The sequence below is a fragment of the Eptatretus burgeri genome, chromosome 7 (assembly GCF_056783735.1).
Source record: "Eptatretus burgeri isolate ZD-2024b chromosome 7, Ebu_testis_v1, whole genome shotgun sequence".
Classification (NCBI taxonomy): Eukaryota; Metazoa; Chordata; class Myxini; order Myxiniformes; family Myxinidae; genus Eptatretus; species Eptatretus burgeri.
Genome location: NC_140967.1, coordinates 73663705 through 73690644, shown reverse-complemented (window position 1 = coordinate 73690644; position 26940 = coordinate 73663705). Strand labels below are relative to the sequence as shown.

At 39.1% G+C, this 26940-nt stretch overlaps 1 long non-coding RNA gene and 1 pseudogene across 1 annotated transcript in view; one reads left to right on the top strand and one right to left on the bottom strand.

Annotated features, from left to right (window-relative positions):
* Window positions 1-6182, top strand: part of LOC147023542 (uncharacterized) — a 28733-nt gene extending 22551 nt beyond the window's left edge. The window contains exon 3 of the long non-coding RNA XR_015060269.1: window positions 4637-6182. This is a non-coding gene — a long non-coding RNA (uncharacterized LOC147023542). The remainder of the gene's footprint in view (window positions 1-4636) is intronic.
* Window positions 6183-13375: 7193 nt separating this feature from the next.
* On the bottom strand, window positions 13376-13516 carry LOC147023541 (signal recognition particle RNA; annotated as a pseudogene).
* Between the last annotated feature and the right edge of the window lie 13424 nt (window positions 13517-26940).

Genomic DNA, 26940 nt, shown 5'->3' with positions numbered 1-26940 from the left:
AATGCATGGAAGTCTTGGAGTTCCTCGATTACATAATTCATGTCGCCAGCAATGAATGAAACAAACTTCTGCGGCTGTTTTCAAAAGTAGTTTATCATTAACTATACAGTGTCCTAATTAAACAAGGCCATAGTTAATACTGTACTCTATTTGACTTCGAAAGGGAAACTGAAATATGGGCAGGGTATTTGTTCAAAATTATACTCTCCAGAAAGTATGATGGGTTCTTTGAGGTTCATATTCCATACAGGACTGATAGCTTAATTTCCCTTCCAATGGACGTGATGTACACGATACACTTTCCCATTGTTGGCACTAAATATTAACAGCAGTTTTAGTTGGATCTGATTCTGTCAAGAGTCCAACCCATTGGGAACAGAAAGCAAATGCAAACAAACTATTCTGATATTAAAACTGCTCCTTTCATAAAGTACATGCCAACTACACAGGTTTGCTCAAGAAAATGAACGACACATTCAGGGCACTTTGTAAAATGGCAACAGGAACAATAAAGAGCAAGCTGTGGTCAATCATACAGTTACTGATAGAAATTATTTTATTTATTTATTTATACAAAATATGCTTCATTGCTATTATGGTGCCTCATGAACATTTGTCACACGATGTTGACGTCATCAAGGAAGGTGCATTTCAACAGGGGTGAGCATTGTAATGTCTATCATTCGCTTCTCAACATGGGTCAGCAGAAGGATCTCGTACCTTGTTCGTGCCTGCCGTTCATGCCGGTGGGAGTTACCACTCTGTAGGTAAGCTGAGTTATGAGTGTTTCCATCACGCCATTATGATTGAAGGCACAGTTACGTAATTGTATTGCACATGACGCAAAGATATTCACAGCTGTAATTTGTACATTTATGCAAGCTTAAAATGATGGGTGAAAAAGGCCATTCTCTATTCTTGCTGGAAACCATGTAAAGACTATTCATGAAGTGAACGAACAGACATGCCCGGAATATAGAGACTTGTGGACAACGAGATAAACCAGAAAACATATACACACAACTTTTTGCGCAATAAATTAAACTAATGATGAAATTGGGAGTATATGATCTATTTAGTGAGTTTCAGTGTATTATACAATCAATCAATACATGTATGTATGTATATATATATATATATATATATATATATATATATATATATATATATATATATATATAAAAACACAATCAATTGTGATGAAGTATGATGTGATGGAAATGTCGTTTATTATAGAACATAAATGCTTGGTGTGCCAAATACACATGAGGCCTTGAAATACTGTGAATGATTTAAATTTCCCCCTGGCTGCAAAGCCATCACTCAACTGTTGTTGGCTAAAATTATTGTTGTTGCTGGAATCCTCTTGTTCACCATGTACATAAAGATGCACACCACGTGTAGTCTACTTATTACATATGGACATACAGGTGGAAGAATGTGAAAATGAGAACACCATTTGAGAAAAGGAAGATAATGGGGTTGGTAATGGAGAGAATGAGAGGTAAATATAAGGGAATGTGAGAAAGAGTGGTGGGAAAATTAAAAAAATATTTCGGGAGAAGGGAAAGGAAGGTATCCTTACTATATTTCATGGACCAGTGTTTGTCTGTTTGTTTGTCACGCTACTCTTCCTACAGTTCTGAGCCGATCACATCCAGACTTGCTACATTGGATCAACATGATCCCAATTAGTGTATATGGGTGTTTTTATCTTTGCCAGTGGTCTTTAGGGGAGAGAGAGAGAGGTGGGGACGTAAATTCTCTATGTAAATGTGTATTGTGTAGCATTGCTCCAGGTGGGGGAGGATATTACAAATTCTCCCATTTACAGTACAGTATTCCTGTCCCCACGTTTTTCAGTGCAATTATGCATTTTGAATTATAATCAGTAGGTATGTTTTTGCTTGATGTACGTAATCCAGGTTTTTTATTTTTATTTTCGGGAGTGATTGAGGCAGCTGTCAGTTGACTATACACCGCCCAACTAAAGGTGTGTGTCAGAAGAACCTGCTGCATGCTTGGAACAAGATTGCCCATTGGGTGGGTACTCTGCTCGTAGAGAACAAGGATAAAAAGAAATAAGATGTCATAACCCCTGTGGTTTCAGTAATTTTGTTGTATGGAGTTAAAGGGCGAGCCCATAATTTACCAGAATTGTGTGTATGCTCAACTGACTTGAGTGGTCATGTGACATACAGGAACATTTGTGACATGTGACATTTGCCAAGTTTGAACAAAATCGGACCATTCATGTCCAACATATAGTTGGGGACATGTTTAAGTAACAAAATGGCTGCCAGTCGGCCATCTTGGATCTGATCTCAAAAAGTAAATGACGTACATATGTGACGATGAAAATGACGTACCTCCACCCATTCAAAACTTGGTTTGTTAATTAACTTTGAAGCCTGTTTCCAAGATGTAGCAAGTCTTATGTTTTCTCGATTTCTAACATTTTCAAATGGTCTTTCCAAATAAAGCATTCTTCATTAATTTATAAAAGTCCTTCTCAAAATCTGTTTTTGCTTCTATTCTCCTTTTTGTATTAAAATCAATATATTTCTTTAACCATGGACTTTGTTTAAATTTCAAAATTCGATGAATTTTCCTCACTCTCAACCCAGCAGATAAATATTGTCTCAAGTTCCTTTGATGCAAAACATAACTTTCTTTATCATCTAATGTAGTAAGTAGTTTTTCTGTAGATTTACCTTTTATATTAAATGACTGTTGGTAATCACTAAACCATTCTTTTCTTGGACTTTCTTCATCAGGGGCATCAGGTAGGTCTTTATGTTTGTTATGAAGTTCTTCTGGATATTTAAAATCAACCTCAAAATAATATCCAACTTCAGCTTCATCCAATTCTTTTTGAGAGGAGACAACAATATTTTGTAAAACTTTTTCATAATGTTTTTCTTTAACCCATTTAAGTTTTCCAGAAGGTAAAGATTGAGATAGCCCACCCATACAAATTGTTAGATAAGATAATACATCAGGTAAGAGTTGTCCTCATTCTTATTATAATCAGGAAGATATTTGTTATTTGCTTTAGCATATCTCTTGGAATATACTTGAGATATTCCTCCTCTTTTAGCCTTCTCTATCATTAAAAGCATATCTTTATCACTGATTAATTCCAAATTCTGTTTTGTCATTTTTAACATAGCCCTCCAAGCCAAACCTGGGGGTGTGTAATAGTGAGCGGGGTCAAATCCATAAGAATTTATTTATGACAGACTGTTCTAAAAGTTTCAAACACATCAGCCAATAACAATACATCAGTTTTACGATACAAATCATGATATTCTCCAAGATTCTTTATATTAAACTTCTCCCAAACCCTTTTAGCTTGTGTATAATCTCTATCGGAAATATGAGTTTTATTCAACTTGCAATAAAAACTTTCCCTTGAAGGAAGTTGTATTTCTTTAAACTTCTCAAATAAATCCATGTAGTCATACGGATATATTCCCTTTTGTGATAAGAGATCAATCTCTTCTTGATTTGAGAAATGTGATTTAAGATTCGTTAAGTTTTTAATATTTGATGCTTAGTGAGATAATGGACTTGCCGTAAACTTGGATGTGTTAAGAAATCTGATATGGGTAATGGGGGATGTATGAATTGTTTTTGTGAATGAGATGTATTTTTTATCTGTGTTTGGAATGGCAGAAATATCTCCAGAGGTCTTTGAAAGTTCATTTATAAATAGATGTGTGTCAAAGTGATCAATGTTGTGAAGAAAGACAGGAATAAAGTTTGGGGGCTTGTAATTAAGATTACAACAGGAATAAGCTGGACCTCTATATTTTCCAGTAAGGTGACAATGATCCCTAACTTTGACCTCTCCCTCAATTTTCTCCTCACAAATATGACAGATACTGTTCTTTCTAAATTCCTTTTTCTCTCCCTTTGTTAATGACATTGGTATACAGGTTTTCACCATTATTTCTCTTAGTCTTATAGAGTCTTTTTCCAATCGTCTTACAAACTCCTCTGAGGCATCTTCTCCTCTATAAAGATCTAACTTGTTGTATTCATCACCAACAGATGATATGATATAATAACAGAAATCACAAGGAGTATGTTTTTGATATTTATTTGTGTATGATTTATTTGGATTTGGAGAAACAGTATCTATCTTTTCAAGAATACTTTCAAAATCAGCATCTATCACAAACGGATGTTTTATAGATGTGTTAAAATCTTTCAATGATATGTTTGAACCTGCTTTTGGCAAATTGATTACGGTTGATTTATGATTACTGCAATATTTCGAATGTTGATTTAATCGTTCTTTTGTATGAAATGAGTTGAGACATTTCTTACAAGGATACGTTTTACATTTTCTCTTGTATAGTTGTGATTTGTTTAATCTTGATAAATTTTTGATAGCAGAATGTGATTTTTCCTTTGAAGTAAAGTCGAGAAGGTAAATGTGTTTCATCATTTTTATAGTTGTTTGAAAGTTTTCATATCTGGACTTTGTTTGTATCCGTTAATCCATATACATTAACAGATAGATTATTCATTTTCTCAAATTTAGAAATATCTCTCAATGACATTGGAAAGTTTAAATCTTTAACATTTAATGTATTCACGTATTTCTCATAATGTTCAACCCTTTCAGGTTTCCATTGTGGAGGATGGAAGTGAGCAAGAACAGACCATAGAAAACATTTATTATCTTTGTTTTGAATATAAACAACCACTTTCTTAAGTTTATCTCATTTGGCAAATCAATATAAGAAGAAGCTTGAAGAGGATCTTATTTTAAGATGTGCATATCTAAAAAGATAATTTTTGTAATAGCAAACCCACTACCAACTATAGTGTTAACAACATCTTGTTCTTGTCTCTGGAGTTCATCGTAAACATCACATCTTACAAAATCTTGAAATGATGACATATAGTGAGGGTTTGTCCTCATATAGGGAGTACTTTCATCACCTTCTCTTACCATATTCAATTTTACTCCCATATAAAACTTAAAAGTTTTAATTTCACTTAATGTGTTTTTAATTATAGTTTCAATACTTTGTTTAACCATATCAACAGCTTGAATTATTGAAGATGGTCCAGGGTCTTGAAAGCGAAAAATCTTATTTGTATATGTCCTTTCAATTCCCCATCAGTGTTTTCAATGGAGAATTTAGTGGCACCATCCCTTTCTTCATTGTTCTTGTGCTTGCTTGATTGAAGATGTTTCTTATAAAAAAAAATTAAGAATATCATGATCACATCTATCACAATGTTTTGTTTCTTGGTCAAGTTTTGATATTTGTCTGAAAAGATTGAATCTGTCTTTGTTGGTTTGAAGGTGTTTTTTATAACATTTGTATTCATGATTACAAACATCGCAGTCCGTGGTATTCACCATATTTATACAACAAGACTTTGCTTAAAATAAAATTTTCTTGATGAAAATTCCGTTTAATCTATAGGTGAATCTGTGCTTAAAACCATTTTATCCTCCAACTTTTTTCACTTAATAAATACAATGTATCAAGACACAAAAGACAAGTTTCAATCAATCTCTTCATTTGTAAAAGATACTGAGAAATATGTGGAGGATGTAAAATTGAATAAAGATAAATATAACAACTATTGGATAAAAACAATTATGGTGAATAATATGAGTTCTTCAATTTCCTTCAGTGGAAGGGCTTTTAGTATATGTGGAAGAACATCAATTAAAGTAGCTCTAACAAAAGTTTCTCCTCTCCTTCTGGCAATATATTCAAAAGTAGAAAAAGCAATGAAACAAGAAAAAGTAACAAAAAAGAAACACCTTATGGATGAAGCTTTAGAAGGAAAAGAAAAGACCATCTGTAATATGCAAGGAGAAATTTGTACTTTTTTTCAACAAACCTAACGATGTAAATCCTGATGAAATAAAGGATGTTAATATATCAGGTGAAATGACATTTCGTTCAATAGTAGCTAAGGACCATTTTAAAATTACCTTTAACATAAAAAATGCAGTAGTTGAATCTGTTAATGAAAAAAAGTATATAGATATGGATGGTAATGATAATAAAAAAGGAATATAATTCTTTGAGATTTACACCAAAAATGAATTGCTTTACAAGATTGATTCGAGAAATGAATGTAAAGTATGAGGGTGATAATACACCTTTTCTTACAAGAGAAGAGACTGAACAAATGACGACCATTTTTCGTGGATTGATGATTTATATTATTAACGATTGTCATTTTCAGGGAAATATCAACATAAGATATTGTATCAATAAAATAATGGATTATCTTGAAATTAAACCTGAACTTTGGATAAAACATAGTTTCCAAAAAAGTCAATAAAAAATTAAATAACCTGTTTTCCAAATATATAAATGAATGATTTTTTTACCCATTTGGGAAAATAAGATAAAATTTAACAACCATAAAAATCTTCTAAATTCATTAAGATGTCTCAAAGTTTGTTCAAGCGGATGTGGAAAAACCTGCTCACTTTTAAAGATGCTCCTTACTCCCAACTTTTTAGATTATGATAATTTAATAATTTTCACAAAGTCGAGTTTTCAACCTGAGTATCAACTACTCTCACAATGTTTTAATGCTGGTCTTTAAAAAGAAGATATAATCATTTAGTTTGTTTTGAAGTTTAAAGAAACCGATTACAACATTGAAGATATAATACAACTATTTTGTGATGCACAGAGATATAAAAAGAAATCAAAGCCGATAACCTGTATTCTTAGTGATAATACGGATGATATACCTTCTCCCCAAGATTTGGATAAATCAAAAAAGAACCTCGTTATCTTTGATGATTGTGTTTATGAGAGAAACCAAACGGTAATGGATATCTACTACACAAGAGGGAGACATTCTTCTTGTAATTGTATTTATCTTTGTCAATCATACTTTCAACTCCCTCGTCGCTCAATAAGAAACAATGCTAATACTTTTATTTTATTCAAGTTAAATTCAATAGATATATCAACAATTTTTGGAGAGACAATTGTTCCACATTATGTAGTAAAAAGGAATTCGGGGATTATATGAAGCACATGACTGAAAAATATAAATATATTGTTGTGAAACAAGATGAGATATTAAGGGATATCTTTTTTATTTTATAAACAATGACATATATAAATGGCAACTATTATTATAACTCTTGTGGGTAAATGTGCTTCTTGAAAAAATTATCATAAACTAAGGTTCTTGAATAATATAAATGAGAATGTTGTAAATATGCTTAAAAAGCACCATGTAGTTCGTATTGTATCAACAACAACGAGAGCAATCAGACCTGGAGAAGTAGAAGGTGAAGATTATTACTATATTTCAGTAGAGGAACATATGCAATTGAGGAATGAAGGCCAAATATTTGAGGAAGTTTCTCTTGGTACAACAAAATATTCACATTGTAAGAGTGAGTAAAAGAAACTAAAATCTGGTGGTCTTGGGATATTAGACACTAATCCAGAAGGAATGAGACATTATTAAACATCTGAGTGGTAATGGGGTTAAGATTTCATCATTCGGTTTTGATGTTGATGAAGAAACTCAACGCAAACGTATGAAAAGCAGAGATACAAGTATTAGTGAAGAAGAAATTACAACTCGTATTAATGTTGATAAAGAATTTGATGAAATATTTAAAGAAAATGATTTATTTGAACACATCTACTTTAATGATGAAGAAAAGGAAAATTTCCCTGTTGGCCTTTATAATTCAGTGAATGATATTTTCCAATAAATAAATGGATGCGAAAGCAAGAGCAAGAATATTTAAGGAGCATCAAAAGTTGGTTTCAAAAGCTGTAAAACAACAGGAAGACATAAAGAAGAAACGCAGGCAGAAACTCATGGGTGAAGAAGGATTTGAAAGAAAACAAGATAAAAATTTTAAAACACTTTTATAAACTTCCCAAGGAAAATTTATAGATGCTTCTACAGTTCCCACAATAGAATATACTCCTAAAGAACTTCAAATGTTAAAAGATTTCAGTCAAATGACGGAGGAAGAATTAGAGCATGTAGGAGAATTAGAATATGATGATGGATTATTTCAACAACTGGAAGAGATTAACCAACCCCCTGATTATATTGTGAAGGCTCTTCAAAACAATGAATATTCAGTGGATTCAAAAACCAAAGCAGAACTCATTCCAACAGAACAACCAGCAATATTTCATCTTGTTCAAGAAAAGGGATTGATATTTAATGATGAATTAAGGTTCTTGAGTTCTGCTCAACCCCCTGTTAAACTAACTCTGAGATCAATGTTTCTTCGAACAAAAGATGGAAAACAAGGTTCAACTGTGAGGGATGAATCAAAGTATTTTGATAAACCATTGGATATGAAAAATAAGGATGATAGAGTATATATTGATCTGCTGGACTCTCTTAATTATAGGGTTAGTCTATCTGGTAAAAGTAGGAAGAATGAGAAGGAGAAACACATTATTCAGGCTTTAAGTAGGCTTGGTTCAGGTGTTAGTTTTCTTCCAAATAACCCATCAGAATTAGTTAATAGACTGTTATTGCTGTTAGGTAGTAAGAAGGCTGGAAATAACAATTGTTTTAATGAAGCATCAGCCATTTTAGACCAGTTGATGAACATGAAAATAATTAATAAATGTCAATACAAAGACATTTTATCCCGTATTAAATAACATAAGAAGCACAATCCTTAGTTTTAATTTCACAACAAGCGACCACACATCTTCATTCCCATACCCACTACAATTTGATGCAACAAAAGAATATGAGGCGTCTTTATTGTCCATGGAAACTTTAATACCTTGTTTAATATCACCAAGAAAAATGACAAGTTTAGTTATAATCCGGGAAGTGGATACAAAGCGATAACAGTTTCACTCTGAGCATATGTAATTTCTCAAATATCTTCCGATATTGCTCGCCTTATGAAAGAACAGGGTGATGAACCAAAAATATTGTTATAGTTATTCAAAAACATACTTCAAAATCAACTATTAAACTTAAAAATAACTACAAGGTTGATTTCACAATGGATAATTCATTTAGAGAGTTATTGGGTTTCTCCTCAAAAAAGATTGAAATTAATGGGACGTTTTGCAGTGATAATGTCGTTCAAATATCCTCAGGCATAAATTCTGTATTATTTCACTGTGATTTGATTGATGGTGCTTATAATTATGGAATAAGAACCATACAATACTTTCATTCAGTGCATACTCAACCCCAATTGGTTATAAATTCAACATGGAACCCAAAAATCTGGTTTATCTACCTGTGTCAAGAAAAAACATATACAGAGTAAATTTTGGGATAACCGACGAAGATAATCACATGATTTATTTTAATGGAGAAATCATATCCATCAGAATTCACCTACGTGAAGTTTTCCAATAAATAAATACGATGGTTATTGTGAGGAAACACGAGTTGGGAAAATATAAAATAATTACAGGGGATGGGATGTTTCTTTCGCCATACTACAAGGGTGAAGGTATGTATCTTGGTAGAGGATATTATAAACCTAAGAGACAAATGGGTGTTGGACATCAATTTAGAAAATAGGAGATAGGATAATTGATACTCTCATGGGTATCGGTTCAACTATTCTTAAACATAAAGAACTAATTGGTTCAACTGCTTCTGCTGTGGAAAATGTAGCGGGTGCTATAAAAAGTATAAAAGATGCCCAAAAGGAATCTCATAAATTGCAAGCAATAAAATAAGTTAAGAAAGGCAAAACTCAGTTGTCTCCCCAAGAATGACAGAAAATAATTCAAATACTTGGGTCAGGGTTTCAAAAGTTTTAACATCTTTTTTCCTGAATAGATACAAGTATGGAAGCAATTGATAGTATCTATGATTTGGATGATCCAATTGTCATCTCAAACTCCACTAAAAAAGAAGACTACTTCAAGGTAAATGCAATAACTGGAACAGACTGGAATACAAATGGAACAAAAAGTTTTGAAATAAATCATCAACAAACTTATTTGAATCTAGCCAAAAGTTTCTTGTTGTGTAAATTTACATTCGCTAAGGGTGCTAAGGGTAATGATTTCTTCTGGAAAATGTTTGATAGTGTTCGTTTGTACATTGGAACGCAAGAAGTTGAAGCGGTTGATTATGTCTCTGCTACATCTAAAATGATGAAATTTACACTATATTCATTTACTGATAGAATGGGAAAGGGAGTTGTTGAAGGTTTTATTCCTGATATGGCAACGGGAACAAACAAAGACCCTGGATATAGTCAAAGAAAAGGAATGTATAATGATGATACAAAAGCAGGTAATAGTTTTACTGTGGCAGTTCCTCTTAAAGGTATATTTCGATTTTGTGATCATGATAAAGTTCTGTATGGTCTGAAAATTAGATTTCAACTGCAAAGGAATGATAATGAAAATAGATTGCTTTTTGCTTTTGCTCGTGCTTTTGGTAATCAGAATAAATTTCTAATTGATGAAATTAGTTGGTATATTAGTGAATATACTCCTAATCTTAAAACAGAAGAGATGTTGAATAGAAGACTTAACTCAAAGAAACCACTCAATGTATCATACCTTAAAAGAAGATGCCAACACGTTAAACTGAACCAAACCACTTACACGTGGAATTTGGGTGTTCCGGAAGGAAAGCCACGATATCTGTGGCTCATTTTTTTAAAAACCAGATGGTGATACTGCAACTGATAAGAATAATGCATTGAGTGATAATGCTAAGGTGAAACAACTTCGCGTTTCTCTAGATGAAACATTTTATCCACGAGATAGATTGGAAATTAATTGGGGAAAAAATGATTATGCTGAAGCATACAAGTCTTACCAAAAGGTGTGTGAAAGCAATGGAAATAAAGAACCCATTTTGGAAATGACAGCATTTAAAAGTCTGTATACAAACTATGCGATTGATCTGAGTGCTCAAAAGGAAACTATAAAGTCTAATCAAGTGGATACTTCCCTATACATTGGAAGAGAAGAGAGTGAAGAAGTTGATACATATTGTTTACTTTTGGAAGAAACAGAATTACAGATTAATACAGATAATGGTGTTATGATTAGTCCCACATAATTTATTTGAAAAATAAATGAGTAGTAAAGGGCGCTGAAACCATGAACCGGCCGCCCTAAGTCCATGACTTCTTGCAAGGTCAAATAACTTGGTGCTGTTCTGGTTCACAATTCCAGACCCATGGGGACCAACACATGTCTCATAACCATCCCTATCAGTTCCAGTCAATGCATTGAAAACCCCCAAGACTAAAAGAATATATCGCCTGGGGCACTGATCAACCACAGGCTCAAGCATGACATGGAATGCGTCCTTCACGGTGAAATCACTTGCCTCAGTTGGAGCATATACAGAGACCAGGGAAATGACACCCAAGGAGTGATGAATCCTTCGTCTCATAATACGCTCGTTGACCGGTGTTATCTCAATTATCATGGGATTCAGCTTATTGGACACAGCTGCAGCAAATCCTTGGGCATGCTATCCATCATAGCGACCAGACCAATAGTCGGTGTAACCATCCACCATGATCTCACCACTATCCGGTCTCCGAACCTCAGAGAGAGCTGCAATGCCGATTGTTGAAACACTTGAGCTCAGATGATAACAGAGACAGGTGATCATCATCTCTTAGCGATAGGACATCCCAAGCACCCACCCGAAGGGACCACTTCAGGTTAACCCAAGTAGACCACTTTCTAGTTGATGACACCTCAGCACCACCCCGGCACACACTACCGCAATCTCACCTAGGAAGGTTACCCCATGGTTTTACTCCCATCATCAAAGAGTGGGGGTCCCAAAGGCTTTGCCCCAATCCTGTCATCTGGTGAGTTGTCCTGCAGAGGTCAGCTGCACAGTAGGTACTCCCATGGAGTGGGTTTTCAATTTTCTTTGCATTTTTCTTGTGTTTTGCGGAGGGAAGGGTTTTACGGTGGCCGGAGTTCAAATCCTGCCACCAACCTCCCCCAAAAAAGTAACACAACTGCAGGAGGATGTCCACAGACACAGTTGGCTCACAAGGAGCTCCTACACCCTTTGTAAAGGACAAGGGAAAATGTAATTGATATATGTGATTATTGAGAAAATTCCATGCTTTAACCTGGCAAAAATGTTCTTTCGAAATTCAGCGGAACTTTAGGACAACATTCTATAGAACTGTTCAATATAAATTCACAGGGGGGGAGGGGGCTTCGTTGTGCCTACCACCTGACCCTGGGTACTACCAATGCATATGCAAAAATTTGGTCGTAATTATGTGGAAATCGTGTGTTCGTTCCCTTATTTTTGTTTCTTCTATTAACAGCCTTTCAATACATGCAAAAATTACCTTTTTCATAACAATACATTTGTTTTCAAATATCTTGACACTGCTCTGATAATGTGGCGAACAAATCTATTTACCCTGTTGGTTTTTCACAAGATCTAGGCTTATTGAAGGGTCAGATTGGCTCCAGAGTGTAATGTACTTGCAGTCGGGGCAAGGGGAGGAGGGGGGGGAATGTGAAACCCCAAGTTTGAAAAAAAAAAACCGAGCAAATGAACAAAAAGAAAAAGAGAGCAAGGAACGGAGGAAATGTAGTAACCTGTAAGTTCAATGGTTGGGTGATTTAGAGTTAATCGGGTAGAAAAGATTGTGGATAAGAATATGAGATGACAAGAGAAGGTGGTGAACCACTTACTTGAAACTCTGGATGAAAGACTGCGATTGAAATGCCCCCAGAAGGCAGTTCTATAAATGTCATAAAAGAGGAAGAAAAGAGTGGAGGTGGGCAATAAGCCTGGATTTTGGGGGTTTAACCAGATGGCAGTTAATGGAAGAATGCACATGTCTTAAAGGATCAGGGGAAAGTCAGAAGGTTGAGAGATGAGAGGGAGCTCGACTGGAGAAGTGGTCAATGGCTTATACCAATAACAAAAAACAGGCCACCAACCTTTCAGCGATGTGAGAACAACAAATCTTACACTTTTACATCCTTATGGGAGATACCAGGAATATAGAGAGAGAAAGATATAGAGACAGGGAGACAGAAAAAGATATAGAAATGTGATTCTGGAGTACCAGCGTATAGGGAAGAGCAGTTCTCTATTGCACAATGAACAAAAAACCTTTTGAGCTGTAAGTGGCGTGTTTTTCGAGGGAGGACTGAGAATGATGGAGGATGCCCAGTCTTGGGCTCGTTTTGGATCCCAGCTTTGCTTATATGGTGGGGCCAAAAAGTTCAAGAAGCGATGAACTCCTTCTAGTAGTTGTTCATCTTTCGGCTGCTCCCGTTAGGGGTCGCCACAGCGGATCATCCGTTATGATCCGCATACTGATTTGGCATAGGTTTTACATCGGATGCCCTTCCTGACACAACCCTGGTTGCCTCTTACGACACAGGGAGAAGGATTGGGTTTCGCCATGATTCCGGGCTGCCCTACACCCTCTCATAGCATGGCCCAGTGCAGAGCTCCCATCCTCAAGCGATCCTCCAACCCAAGCCTCCAAGTAGCCGGATTACAGGCGCACGCCACTGCGCCCGGTTGAACTCCTTCTTGTAGCTGATCATGGAAATATATATTTGAGTTCATTTGATGATCTTTCCAGATTATTGGGGTGTGACTGAGATTTTTTTGGATAGAGTATCAAGTGGAGGAGCTCGAGAATTTGTGGGATGAAAGAACAAACTGTGATTATTTGTTTAAATGAGCATCTAATCAAGTCTAGACCAGCAGAGAGTGATGCAGCAACTTTCTGCCTGTAAGTCGGATAGGATACCTTTTGACACAATGTGAAGTCATTTACATGAACGAACAGGGTTATTCGAAGCCTCAGAGAGGACATCTATGGAAATGAGGAATAACACTGGGCTAAAAACACTGTTGTGAGCCACTCCTGCTTCCACTTGGAGGGGAAAGGAGAGTGTACCATTGATCACAATGCATTGATTGTGCGAGTGGAGTAAATTGTCTAAGTATGAAGACAACCTTGTATGCAACAGGCAATGAGCTTTGCAAACAGAGCAGGACACCAAACTGTGTCGAATGCCTGAGAAATGTCCAAAGAGATGGTTCACACCTCTTAATTGTGATTGATGGATGGCGTCTGACTATTGCTGAGAAAGAAGCAGGAGCATATCCACACTTGAATGACTGGGACCTCAGTGAAGCCAATAGTCAGAGATTAGGCTCTTTGAAAATGGGAAAGACTTGACATCAGCAGAGATTATGGATTCAATCAATTTACTAAGAATTTGAAGCTTATTGGTCTATACTTTATAGGAGAAGAGGATTTGTTATTGCAACTTATTGTGAATGGAACTGTGCTTGTGGACTTTCAGTCAGATAGGAGGTGGTCAAAGGAAAGGACAGCCTGAAGAAAGCAGGCAGCAAAGCAAGAGCATCAGGGCAGGATTTGAGATTATAGACAGTGATGGCACCTGGGCTGTCGTCAATGAAGAGTTGAGCTTGAACAGAACTCTCTCTACCTTCTCAGATGTGAAAGATACAAATTCAAGGAGGCAGTAGATACAGAAGGGGTAAGGTGGAGACAGAGCAAAATGGGTTGGATACATGAGATTTGAAGACAAACACTGGTTCTCTCTTATCTCCAACAGTGTGAAGAGAGGCTGCAAATTATGCTTGATGTGTTCTGTCTTGTCTTAGCATGGACACAAAGAGTGACCTCAATTTGCCTTCAATTGGGTCAACCTTACACATTGAGAAAGCAAGTTGATTGACCATGCTTGACTGTCCACATGGTTCAGTATACCAGGGTTAAGATGAGGGGAGGATAGCTGCAGATGGGATGGGATAAACGAAGAGTCAGAGAAAGAATGTGAGAGAACGAGAACGCTTTTGTTGAAGTGCAGTAAACCCTCAAATATTGCAGGTTTTGACCAATCTTGGTCAACGTTTTGTGTTCTGATTTTGTTATCGTGGGATTTCATTTCGGCCAATCATGGATTTTGAGCTAAGATAAGTCATCGTTTGCATCCCGTATGTCTACAATTTCCTCCCTTTACAAGCCTTGTGGTGTTTTTCGTGCACCGTTTTTAATGAGCCCAAACATAAAGTGATGGACAAAGTTAGTTGTGCAAAAAGGCAGAGAAAGGTTATGGACGTTGGGTGAAAATATCGAGTTGGGAGATCGATTGGCTCAAGGTGAAAATGCGGTATCTGTACAGTACAGTCCACCACGATGGGGTCAATGATTGTTGGTAGAACCTTCCCCAATGTACTCTTTCTCGTTCCTAAACCTTCATTTTCCTTCAAACCTCATTCCCAAACCCTCATTATCCAACTCTGTACTCAAACGTCAAACCTCATTCCCAGACCTTCATTTTCCAACTCCATATTCAAACCTCATTCCCAAACCTTCATTTTCCAACTCGGTATTCGAACACCCATTCTCAAACTCCTAATTCCTGACACCCGGACTCGAATCCCCGTTCAAATACTTCATTCTCAAATGTACATCTTCAACTGTGGTTCATGAAACAATTTGAGGTGCCAAAGCAAGTTTTTTAACACCGGCGAGACAGGATTATTCTGGGAGTGGATACCGTACCTTGCAGCCTCCTGTCCCAGCAGAGAAGATCGAGATTCGAGGAAAGATGGTTAAGGATTGTATTACTGTTACCCTTCTCTTCTCCATTATGGCAATGCTGCAGGTGACTTCGTCGTAAAGCTAATGTTGCTTTTCCAATCACCTTCCCCGCTCCCCCCTCCCCACTCGCCGGTCACTCTTCCCCACTTACCGCTCACCCTTCCACTGTTCCATACTCTCCCGTCTAACATCACCATCCCGAGCTAAGTCTTGTGGTTTCTATTTATGGCGGCAGAGTACAGTACGGGCGAGTACACAGTGTTCTTATTCTCACTCACCTCGCTATTTTGTAATACATTTAAAAGGTAATAAACTCTTGTGTTTTTAGCTCGCCTGTTCGAAGAACAGAGACCTATAGCGATACCCCGGCATGAGCGTCAGCGTCAGCGTGAGCGTGAAAATGTTAACGTTTTTGGTGCAAGTTATTTAGAAGCTTTCCATTCATTTAATATGTGTACTAGGATGCTGATATTTGGCATGGAGGTTCCTTTGGGGTATACTATTGGTGTAGTGAAGTTGAAATAAAAAAATGTCAATTTTTTTTTAATTTTTGACCTGTTTTGAACTTAACTTTTTTGTAGCACATCAACGTTAAAGTTTTTGGTGCAAGTTATTTAAAAGCTTGCCATTCATTTAATATGTGTACTAGGATGCTGATATTTGGCATGGAGGTTCCTTTGGGGTATATCATTGATGTAGTGAAGTTGAAATTTAAAAATAAATTTTTTTAATTTTTGACCCGTTTTGAACTTAACTTTTTTGGAGCACATCAACGTTAAAGTTTTTTCCTTTCTAATGTTTTTATCTACCACACTATTTTTTACTGATTACAATATACAAATACAGATATTGCTTTAAAATTATTTGGATCAGACTTCACTGCAATGCTTTATAAAAAAATATTATTAGACTAGTCTTTTAAAAACGATAAATGTATAAACAGGCGAGCATTGGGTGGCTTTGACACCAACTCTCTGCTTGTTTAACTTACACTGCATTTGTTGTATTTACATGTTTATTTCAATGTTAACACGTTATATATATTCAGTATACCAGGGTCAACATGATGGGTCCACCAAATTTATTGCATTCAGATATGTGTGTGTATATATTGTTGCGGATCCGGGGTGGCATGATTCTCACCCGACTCTAGGCGCCACCCTCACCACCGCCGTCTCCGGGATTTATAATGCCAGCTGGCTCAGCACAGGCCTCGGGTCACATGTCTTCAATCGCGATACCAACGTAATCCTGGACCTTGCCAGTTGGGGAAATAGAACCCCCGGTTACAGACTGGTTTTGTCAGATGCCGAGCATTTTCTGCCAGTCTGTAACCATTTTGGTTTTATATGCCAATCGAACGGATCTCATTGACCGGTGTTATCTCTGGATGACTGGCGTTCCTCGACGCGACACGAATTAATCCATAGCGGCAACTTCATCCGAATCAACCACATTTATTGGAGAACATCGGGGGACCACAACACAAGCAAAATTCACGACAATGTTTTTATTAACAATCTTTAACCCGTTCTTAACTAGGGAACTACGGATTACAGGTTTCAAGGGGGTCCCTACCGAGATATGCCTTGGACAACATGCAGAAAAGACAGACAGACAGCATGCATGCAAGACAGAGTACTTGGTGGTGTCTCATGGACGAGAGGAAAGTGTCAAAGGCACGAATGTAGCTTGCAACAAGCGAATGTCCCACAGCTCGAACTCGAACATGCCGCGTGGCGAGACGGCACTCGCCTTCCCTTTCCACACCGCACACGGTCTCCGCGCGCTCTGACCCCGCGTAAGGTCAACGACAGAAGACCGTCAGATCGACGATGGGCCTCAGCTGATTTCTCTCAAGGTCCAGCATACAAATGCAGGCCAGGGCCTGTTCACCAGACAAGGCCCAAATCGTGGTGCCGAGCTCTGCAGGCTGGGTCCATGGGATTCCAAGTCGTCGTCGAGCCTTGAGGTGAGTAGGGACGGAGGCTTGGCGTTTCCTCTCTTTGCAGAATCACCCCTCTCTTTCCTTTTCCTTGCTTGCCTCGAAACACGAGCACGCCTCGAGACCGACTGCTCGCCAAAACTGAACTCCTTCTTTTTCCCAGGTCTTCGTTCGCTCGCTTGCGAGCCACTGGCTTCTTCCCCTTTTTGAAGCCGACTGCAGTTTTTGCACTTCATTTTAACTTCCTCTTTTCAGCGCTCGTGGCCTCTCAGTTTCACTTCTTCTTTTTGTGAAGCCGACTAACTCCTCTCCCCAGCTCCACCTCCATCTCCAGGATACTCCCCCTCAGCCGACTGGGCGGGGCCTATCTTCCGGAGAGGGGAGGAAGAAGAAGCCCTCGGCACACCACCACTGTACGAACAATAAACATGCATCCTACATATATATATATACATATATATTTATATATATATATATATATATATATATATATTTATATTTATATATATATATATATATATATATACATATATATATATATATATATATATTTATATATATATATATTTATATATATATTTATATATTTATATATATATATATATATATTTATATACTTATATATTTATATATATATATATATATATATATATATATATATATATATATATATATATATATATATATATATATATATATATATATATATATATATATATATATATATATATATATATATATATATATATATATATATATATATATATATATATATATATATATATATATATATATATATATATATATATATATATTTTTTTTTAATATATATATATATATATATATATATTTTTTTTTTAATATATATATATATATATATATATATATTTATATATATATATTTATATATATATATATATATATATATATATATATATATATATATATATATATATATATATATATATATATATATATATATATATATATATATATATATATATATATATATATATATATATATATATATATATATATATATATATATATATATATATATATATATATATATTTATGTATATAGGGCCAGTCAATAAGTAACCTTGAAAAATAAAATTATTACAAACATACATGCAATAAACAATTTGTGAAAAATATTTTAACATAATCACCATTGGGTTCAATGCATTTTTTTTCCAGTGGTTTACGAAGGCCTGGATAATTCTCGAAAAAAAAACCCAAAAACTTTTGGCTGCTCGTGTAGGCATTCCTGCACTGCCTCTTGGACCTCTTCGTCGGATCGGAAAGCGGTTCCACTAAGCTCCTCCTTTAAGTGGCCCAAATATGTGGTAATCTGAAGGGACGAGGTCTAGCGAGTAGGATGGATGAGGAAGACATTCAAAATGCATGTCCTCGATTGTTGTAGCTGTGACGCGGACAGTATGGGGCAGAGCATTGTCATGCTGCAGCCAAACACTGGAAGGGAGTAGTCCACGACGTTGTGATGTGATTGCTGGTTTCAGATGATTTTTAAGGAGGTCGCAGTATGATGCACTGGTGACTGTGGTCCCTCTGGGCATGTAGCGCTCCACAAGTGGGCCTCGGTTATCCCAGAAGAGTGTCAGCATCACTTTTCCAGCAGACGGCTGTGTGTGGAATCTTTTGGGCTTTGGTGAAGTTGAGTGACACCACTATTTGTGAAAGCATCGCCTTCTGTTTCATAACGTCACAGAAGTTCTTCACAGGCGTCCACTCGCCGTTCTTCAGTTCGGGTGTGAGTTGTCGAGGCACCCAGCTTGTAGACACTTTGCGGAACCCCAGCACGTTGTGAATGATATGTTGTGCTGAACCACGGCTAATGTTAAATTCAGAGACCACTTCATCCCGTGTAATGCGACGATTTTCCCTCAGCACGCGCTCAACTCCTGCAACCATTTCTGGTGTGTCGGCTGTGTGAGGCCGGCCCAAGTGAGCAGCGTTTGCCACACTGGACGCTCCACTTTTAAACTTCCTGTCCCAGTCGTACAACTGATGCAGAAATAAACGTGTCACCATATTGTATCTTCATTCTGTGATCAATTTCACTGGGATTCACATCCTCACTTCCCAAAGAATGGATGACAGAACGTTGCTCCTCCCTGGTGCATGCTTCTCAGGGAGCCGCCATCTTGGAACTGCTCTACTGACGTCATATGCTCAATGTTGCCAGATCTAAAACAGGCAAAACATGACTCTCAGCCATAGATATAACGTATGTCGTCAACAACTGCACACATTACATTCTCGAATTGATATCGCCATTTTAAGGTTACTTATTGATTTGCGTGTGTGTGTGTACAATTTTTTTTTTTTTTTTTTTTGAAGATAAAATAAGATAATCCGATAACAGATGATTATTGAAGTTAGCTTTTTTATCGGACAAATATTATCGGAAGTTAACTTCCATTTATCGTTATTGGACCAGTTAACTTCCGATAACTCGATTTTTAGCAGCGTCTTGTGTAGCGAACGCTGCTCATGGAGTGCTCGGCATAGTTGTTGTCGTTGTCCTTCTTCTTCTTCTTCTTCTTCTTCTTCTTCTTCTTCTTCTTCTTCTAAGAAAACCTCAAGGCCTCAGCTCTTGTATATACAAGATCCGGATCTCCTTAAATACTGAGCACATGTACACATCCTCACATAGACGGTGCCTTTTGAGACCGTCTATCATGAACTTTTAAATATACAGACATTTGCTTTAAAGTTTCGAAAAGTTCACGTTACTATTTAAAGATTATTGCATTTATCGTATTGTAATTTCGTAAATACATTATATGTTTCGTAAAAACACGATATATCGTAAATACGTAAATACATTATGACGGGTTTCGCTATTGGCTTAATCAAGGCACGTGACGAAATATCGGAAGTTGTTGTTGTGTTTGTTTTTAAAAAAAAATGTAATTTTTTTTTTTTTAGCTGACAAAACTTTAGGACGCTGCTCGTGGACACATTTGTCCTTGTTTAGTCTTATAATGTCCGTTAATTTTTTATCGGATAACATTTTCATCGTTTCCGGGTCTCATTTCGCCGAACTAATTATCAATGAGGAGAAAAATGTACATTATTATAGATTACTTGTTTTACAAGATAATGCTGAATCAGGCCGCCGCGTGAAGAAAAATGGAAGAAGAAGAGGAGGAAGAGGGAGAAGAAGAAGAGGAAGAAGAAGAAGAAGAAGAAGAAGAAGAAGCCGTGCAATGGCGACTTCCTCAGCCATGGGGCTGCTCGGCTCTTCAGGTACTGGGTTCGGTCAAGGTTGGGAAACGTACAGATCGGTTAATTCAAACACAAGGATGGTCTAACCTTTGGCAGAGCAACCTGTGGTGAATTGAAGGACGTGACGTGTGATCACATGTCGCACGGCTCGAGCACGGAATAGATAAAGCTAAGATTCCGCTCGGTCGGGGGGATTGTCCCAGGGGCATTGTCGTTTACGGCGGCGGCTCACTTGGTGCTCGTTGAATGGTGAGAATTGAGAGTATATCGGACTCCGTGCTTATACTGATTTATTTGGCGGTGATTAATTGCACATGTATACATTACTGCTTATGTACTCCTTGCTGCACCTGTACTTCCTGATGCGCCCGTAGAAGCGGCTTCAATCAAATGGAATAAAGCCTACACTCTGAAGGTTCTTCTCTCGCTTTCATTTCAATTTATTCCATTTGGTTTTCTCGGCTCTCTCAACCAACGATGGACAAGATCTACAAACCAGAGAGGTTCGACGCAGACCCAAACGCGACTGACTCAGAAATGAAATGGTCGCATTGGTTCCGTTCCTTCTCACACTATCTGACCATCATCGAAGAGGGAGCCGACAAATTGGCCGCCCTTGTGAATCATGTCTCGCCCAGCGTATACAGGCTCTTCTCGGAGTGTGACACCTACGAAGCAGCGATCGATGTGCTGCAGGCGCTCTACGTGAAGCGCAAGAACGAGGTGTACATACGACATCTTCTCAACACACGCAAGCAAGCAGCCGGGGAGACAATCGATCAGTTCCTGCAAGCTCTGAAACAGCTGGGAAAAGACGGCAGCTTCCGGGCCGTAAACGCCGAGGAACACCGAAATGAAGCGACCCGAGAGGCATTCATCCAAGGACTCAGGTCAGCCCACATACGGCAACGCTTACTAGAGAAAGCGCAATCCACTCTTGAAAAGGTAGTCGACCAGGCTAGAGCGATGGATACGGCTCAGCAGCAATCTGAGTCATTTGGGACACTGATGCTGCGAATGAACGCCACTACGGTGGAAATTCAAGGAACCCCACAGACACAGACACAGCCTGACACAGAGGATGGAGAAAAACCCGAGGAGTCGGATACCCAGACCTCGTCAAACTCCTCAGCAACTACTCCGGTTGGTAAATGCTTCTTTTGTGGGTACAAAAGACACCCCGCCACAAATGCCCCACCAGAGATGCCACATGCATGAATTGTGACAAGAAAGGGCATTATGCCAGGGTATGTAAATCTACTCTAAGGAGAAATAAACCCACTTCTGCGGCTCTCTACTCACAAAAGAAACTAACTGCAGCCTCACCGGGGAATCTATCCAAGGCTATCATCAACGTACGAATTAACGGGCATATGGCTGAGGCTCTGATTGATACCGGTAGCTCTGAGAGTTTCGTCAACAGCTCGCTAGTGAAGGGCAGGAAATGGAAGATCCACCCGACAGACAATACGGTATGCATGGCCACCACCTCACTACAATCCCACGTACGAGGGTACTGCAATGTTGAATTGGACGTAAAAGGGTACACGCATCGGGATGTAAGGGTACTGGTGCTTCGTGATTTATGCGCAGACGTAATTCTGGGTCATAATGTCCTCAAGCAGCACACGAGCGTCGAAATACCCTTTGGAGGAAGCAAACCTCGTCTAATTTTAAATGCTTTGACCACCGCAGAGGTAACGTCCCCCCAGCTGTTTGCTAACTTGTCGCCAGTCTGTAAACCGATAGCGATCAAATCGCGGCGATATACCACAGCTGATATGAACTTCATCACTTCAGAGACCAAGCGATTACTGGAAGAAGGAATTATAGAACCGAGCGATTCGCCATGGCGCGCACAGGTGTTGGTCACCGCCAATCAGAATCATAAGAAACGAATGGTTGTCGATTATTCCCAAATGGTCAATCGTTTCACCCAACTCGATGCCTACCCTTTGCCGTGCATAGACGAGATGGTCGAACTCGTGGCCAATTATAAGATATTCAGCACCATCGATTTGCGAAGCGCCTATCATCAAATTCCCATCCGAGAGGAAGACAAACCTTACACCGCATTCCAGGCAGGTAGACGCCTCTACCAATTCAGGAGGATTCCGTTCGGTGTCACGGATGGAGTAGCTTGCTTCCAACGAGTTATGAACGACATCATCTCAGATGAAAACCTCAAAGACACTTTTGTTTACGTGGACAATGTCACAGTGTGCGGTAGGGATCAGGGGGAACATGATATGAATCTGGACAGATTCTTGAGCATTGCTAGAAAATATAATCTGACCCTCAACTACGAGAAATGCGTATTCTCGGCAAGGTCAATTGACCTTCTCGGCTACACAATAGCCGACGGCACGATTAAGCCTGATCCTGAATGATTGGGCCCACTTCGTGAGCTACCCCCACCTCAGGACCTGCAGACAATGCGCCGGGTGATCGGCATGTTCGCTTACTATGCAAGATGGATTTCCCAATACTCCGAGAAAATACATCCCCTAGTGCATTGCAAAAACTTCCCACCAGATGCCGCTGTTGTAAAAGCTTTCCACAGCCTCAAAGATGATATCAGTAATTCCATGGTATTATCGATCAATAGCTCGGTGCCCTTCGTGGTGGAAACAGATGCTTCTGATCACGCGATAGCTGCGACGCTTAACCAGTCTGGGCGACCCGTCGCATTCTTCTCGAGAACTCTCTCTGGAAGCGAGCAGAGACACTCAGCAATAGAGAAGGAAGCGTACGCCATTGTCGAGGCCCTACGTAAATGGAGACACTATTTACTGGGAAACCATTTCACGCTCGTCACGGACCAACGATCCGTGGCATTCATGTTTGATGGGAAAAATAACGGGAAAATTAAGAATGAAAAAATTATGAGATGGCGGATAGACCTAGCCTGCTATAGTTACGACATAGTTTACCAGCCCGGGAGGGAAAACCCTGCTGCAGACACCTTCTCTCGGGTCTACTGTTCGGCGACAATCAGTCGGGCTTTGCAAGACCTCCATGTGTCTCTGTGCCACCCGGGGGTAACCAGGATGGCACATTTCGTGCGCAGACAAAACCTTCCCTATTCTATCGAAGATATTAAACAAATGAATGCTTCATGCCCTGTTTGTGCTGAACTAAAACCCAGATTCTATGGCGCGGCTACTGGCAGATTGATCAAGGCCACTTCTCCCTTTGAGAGACTAAACATCGACTTCAAAGGACCCCTGCCGACCGAGACAGACAACAGATACATATTCACTGTTGTTGATGAGTCTTCAAGGTTCCCTTTCGCGTTTCCGTGCTCGGATATGACCTCGGGCACTGTTGTGAAATGTCTGTCTGACCTCTTCGCTATGTTTGGGAAACCTTCGTACATACATTCAGACAGAGGGCCGTGTTTCATGTCGGCCGGGCTAAAACAGTTCCTATTAGAGCACGGCATAGCAACTAGTCGAACGACGGGTTACAACCCACAGGGTAATGGGCAGGTGGAACGATATAATGGAGTTATTTGGAAAGCCGTAACTCTGGCGTTGAAATCAAGAGGACTGGGCCCGAGCGGTGGGAGGTTACCCTTCTCGACGCTCTGAATTCCATACGCTCTTTGCTCTGCACGTCCACCAATGCGACTCCTCACGAACGAATGTTTACTCACCAGCGACGTTATGTTGACGGCCAATCGGTGCCCAACTGGCTAACCCATCCCGGAACAGTGTTCATGAAACGCCCGGTACGACAAAGCAAGTATGAACCCATGGTGGAGGGGGTCGAACTCATCGATACTAATCCAGAGTATGCTCATGTCAGGCTCAACGGATGGCAGGGAGACCACTGTGTCGGTTCGCCATTTGGCTCCCTCAGGTACTCCTCCCGCAGGTACACCACCATCTGGCACTCCTCCCTCTGACATCCCCTCCACAGGTGTTCCCCCCCCCCCCCCCAGGAACTCCACCCGAGAATGGTGGCGACGGAGCTGCCGCGTTCCACCCGAGAGCGATCGGGGAGTCATCTCCGGCACGAGTCGAGGCTCACCAAGAGGATCGGAAGCCTCCCTCAAGTGAAACCGCCATTTACTCCCGGAGAGGTCGACGGATAATACCCCCTCGCCGACTCAATCTGTAAAGGGGATTATCGGCATCCTCGATGCTCATGCTCCTATATGCTCGTTACATAATATATCGATGCTCATTACCATGCTCCTACAACTCAAAATAATCCTCATTGCTTGGCATGTATGCTTCTGTAGTTTAGATAGTTCACGTTGCTTGAAATGTATACTCCTGTAGCGCTGAAGTAATCATGGTGCATTAGTTGGGCCTCTAGTTACATTTTAAAGACGGGGAGAATGTGGTGAATTGAAGGACGTGACGTGTGATCACATGTTGCACGGCTCGAGCACGGAATAGATAAAGCTAAGATTCCGCTCGGTCGGGGGGATTGTCCCAGGGGCATTGTCATTTACGGCGGCGGCTCACTTGGTGCTCGTTGAATGGTGAGAATTGAGAGTATATCGGACTCCGTGCTTATACTGATTTATTTTGCGGTGATTAGTTGCACGTGTATACCTTACTGCTTATGTACTCCTAGCTGCACCTGTATTCCCTGGTGTGCCCGTAGAAGCGGCTTCAATCAAATGGAATAAAGCCTACACTCTGAAGGTTCTTCTCTCGCTTTCATTTCACAACCGACCATCGGATTGGAGATACCGTCGCACCATGTTTGTAACTGTTCTCGGTGTGTTTGTAAGGTCGTGCCTCTCATGTTTGAATTAACGTTGCCTTCCTGTTTGTGTGCGCGGCGTTCCGCGGACCTATTCCCGTTGCTCTTTCGGTAAGAAATGACATTAATTTGTTTGTTGGATTCACATTGTGCCCTTGACCCGTCCCGTTAACCTCCCAGTGCATGTTGGACTCCGTCCGGTGAAACGTGCTGTGGTGTGTGTGTGTGTGTGTGTGTGTGTGTGTGTGTGTGTGTGTGTGTGTGTGTGTGTGTGTGTGTGTGTGTGTGTGACTCATAGACTCTAAAAAGACGCATAATGCTTATTTTATTCTTGGGTTTAGCATAAATAAGCCTTTTCTTTGGGTTTTGAAGCTTTTTCCTTGTTTTTTTTTTTGAATTTCTGTTAAAAAGTAGTTATCGTTAACTTCCGATAACTTTGTATTATAATTACCGGATTATCGTTATCGGACTGAAAAATTGGGGTTATTGGATTATCGTTATCGAAGTTAACTTTTTGGTTATCGGTGCCCAACACTGCTGGGAGGAAAGTTTTAAAAGTCTAACGTTTCAAGCTCTCACTTGAGCTCATCATCAGAGACAGGCTTAAAAAAACACATGCGGTTCCATTTATACATGACGTTGAGATTGGTCATTCTGACTGATAACACCTGGATTGATGTCACTTTATCAATTAACTTATTGCTCCTATTTGCTTCCTTGATACGTTCTGTAAAAGTGCTGGGGGTGATTAGCACATGTAGTGTGTTTACAGATGTTTGAGCTGGTGACGTATTATGCTTGATACCCCGGGTGGAAATCGATATGTCTATTCATTGAATTGTCATTCAAATACCTGGTCTCTTGCAGCTGTCTGGACGTTCAGTTGTTCGCCCAGCTGGTCAACTCAGCCTCAGTGAACATGAATTGATGGTCTTATCTGATGCTGTGCATTGCGACCTGGGAGAGCGGATCCTTTCTACGTACGGATGACTGGTGTTCATGTAGCGTTGTTTTTCACCTCTTCGAGGTCTCTCCAATGTAGTGGGCTGCGCAGTTGATGCAATTTATTTTATAAATGATAGATGATTTGTCCTCCGTTTCATGGTAACCTAAGGTCTATGTGCAATCCCAACTTTAAATGGGACTAACAGGCGAGCGGTAGCTTCTGATACGTTGGTCACATATGGAAGGGCACACCAGAACTTTGGTTTGAGTTGTGTAGACTCTCCGTTTGCCCTCCTCCGCATACACATGTTCACAAAACTGTTGGGGGCAACCATTTGAACAGAACAACTTTTGCAGAAAGTTCCTTTTTATTCTTTTTTGGCTTCCGAATTGCTACAGTGTATTCCGACCCATCGGAAAAGGGTTTGCAGGCAACTTTGCTTATGAGTCACAGGATGGTGACTGCCATAATGCAGAATCTGGCTGGTATTGG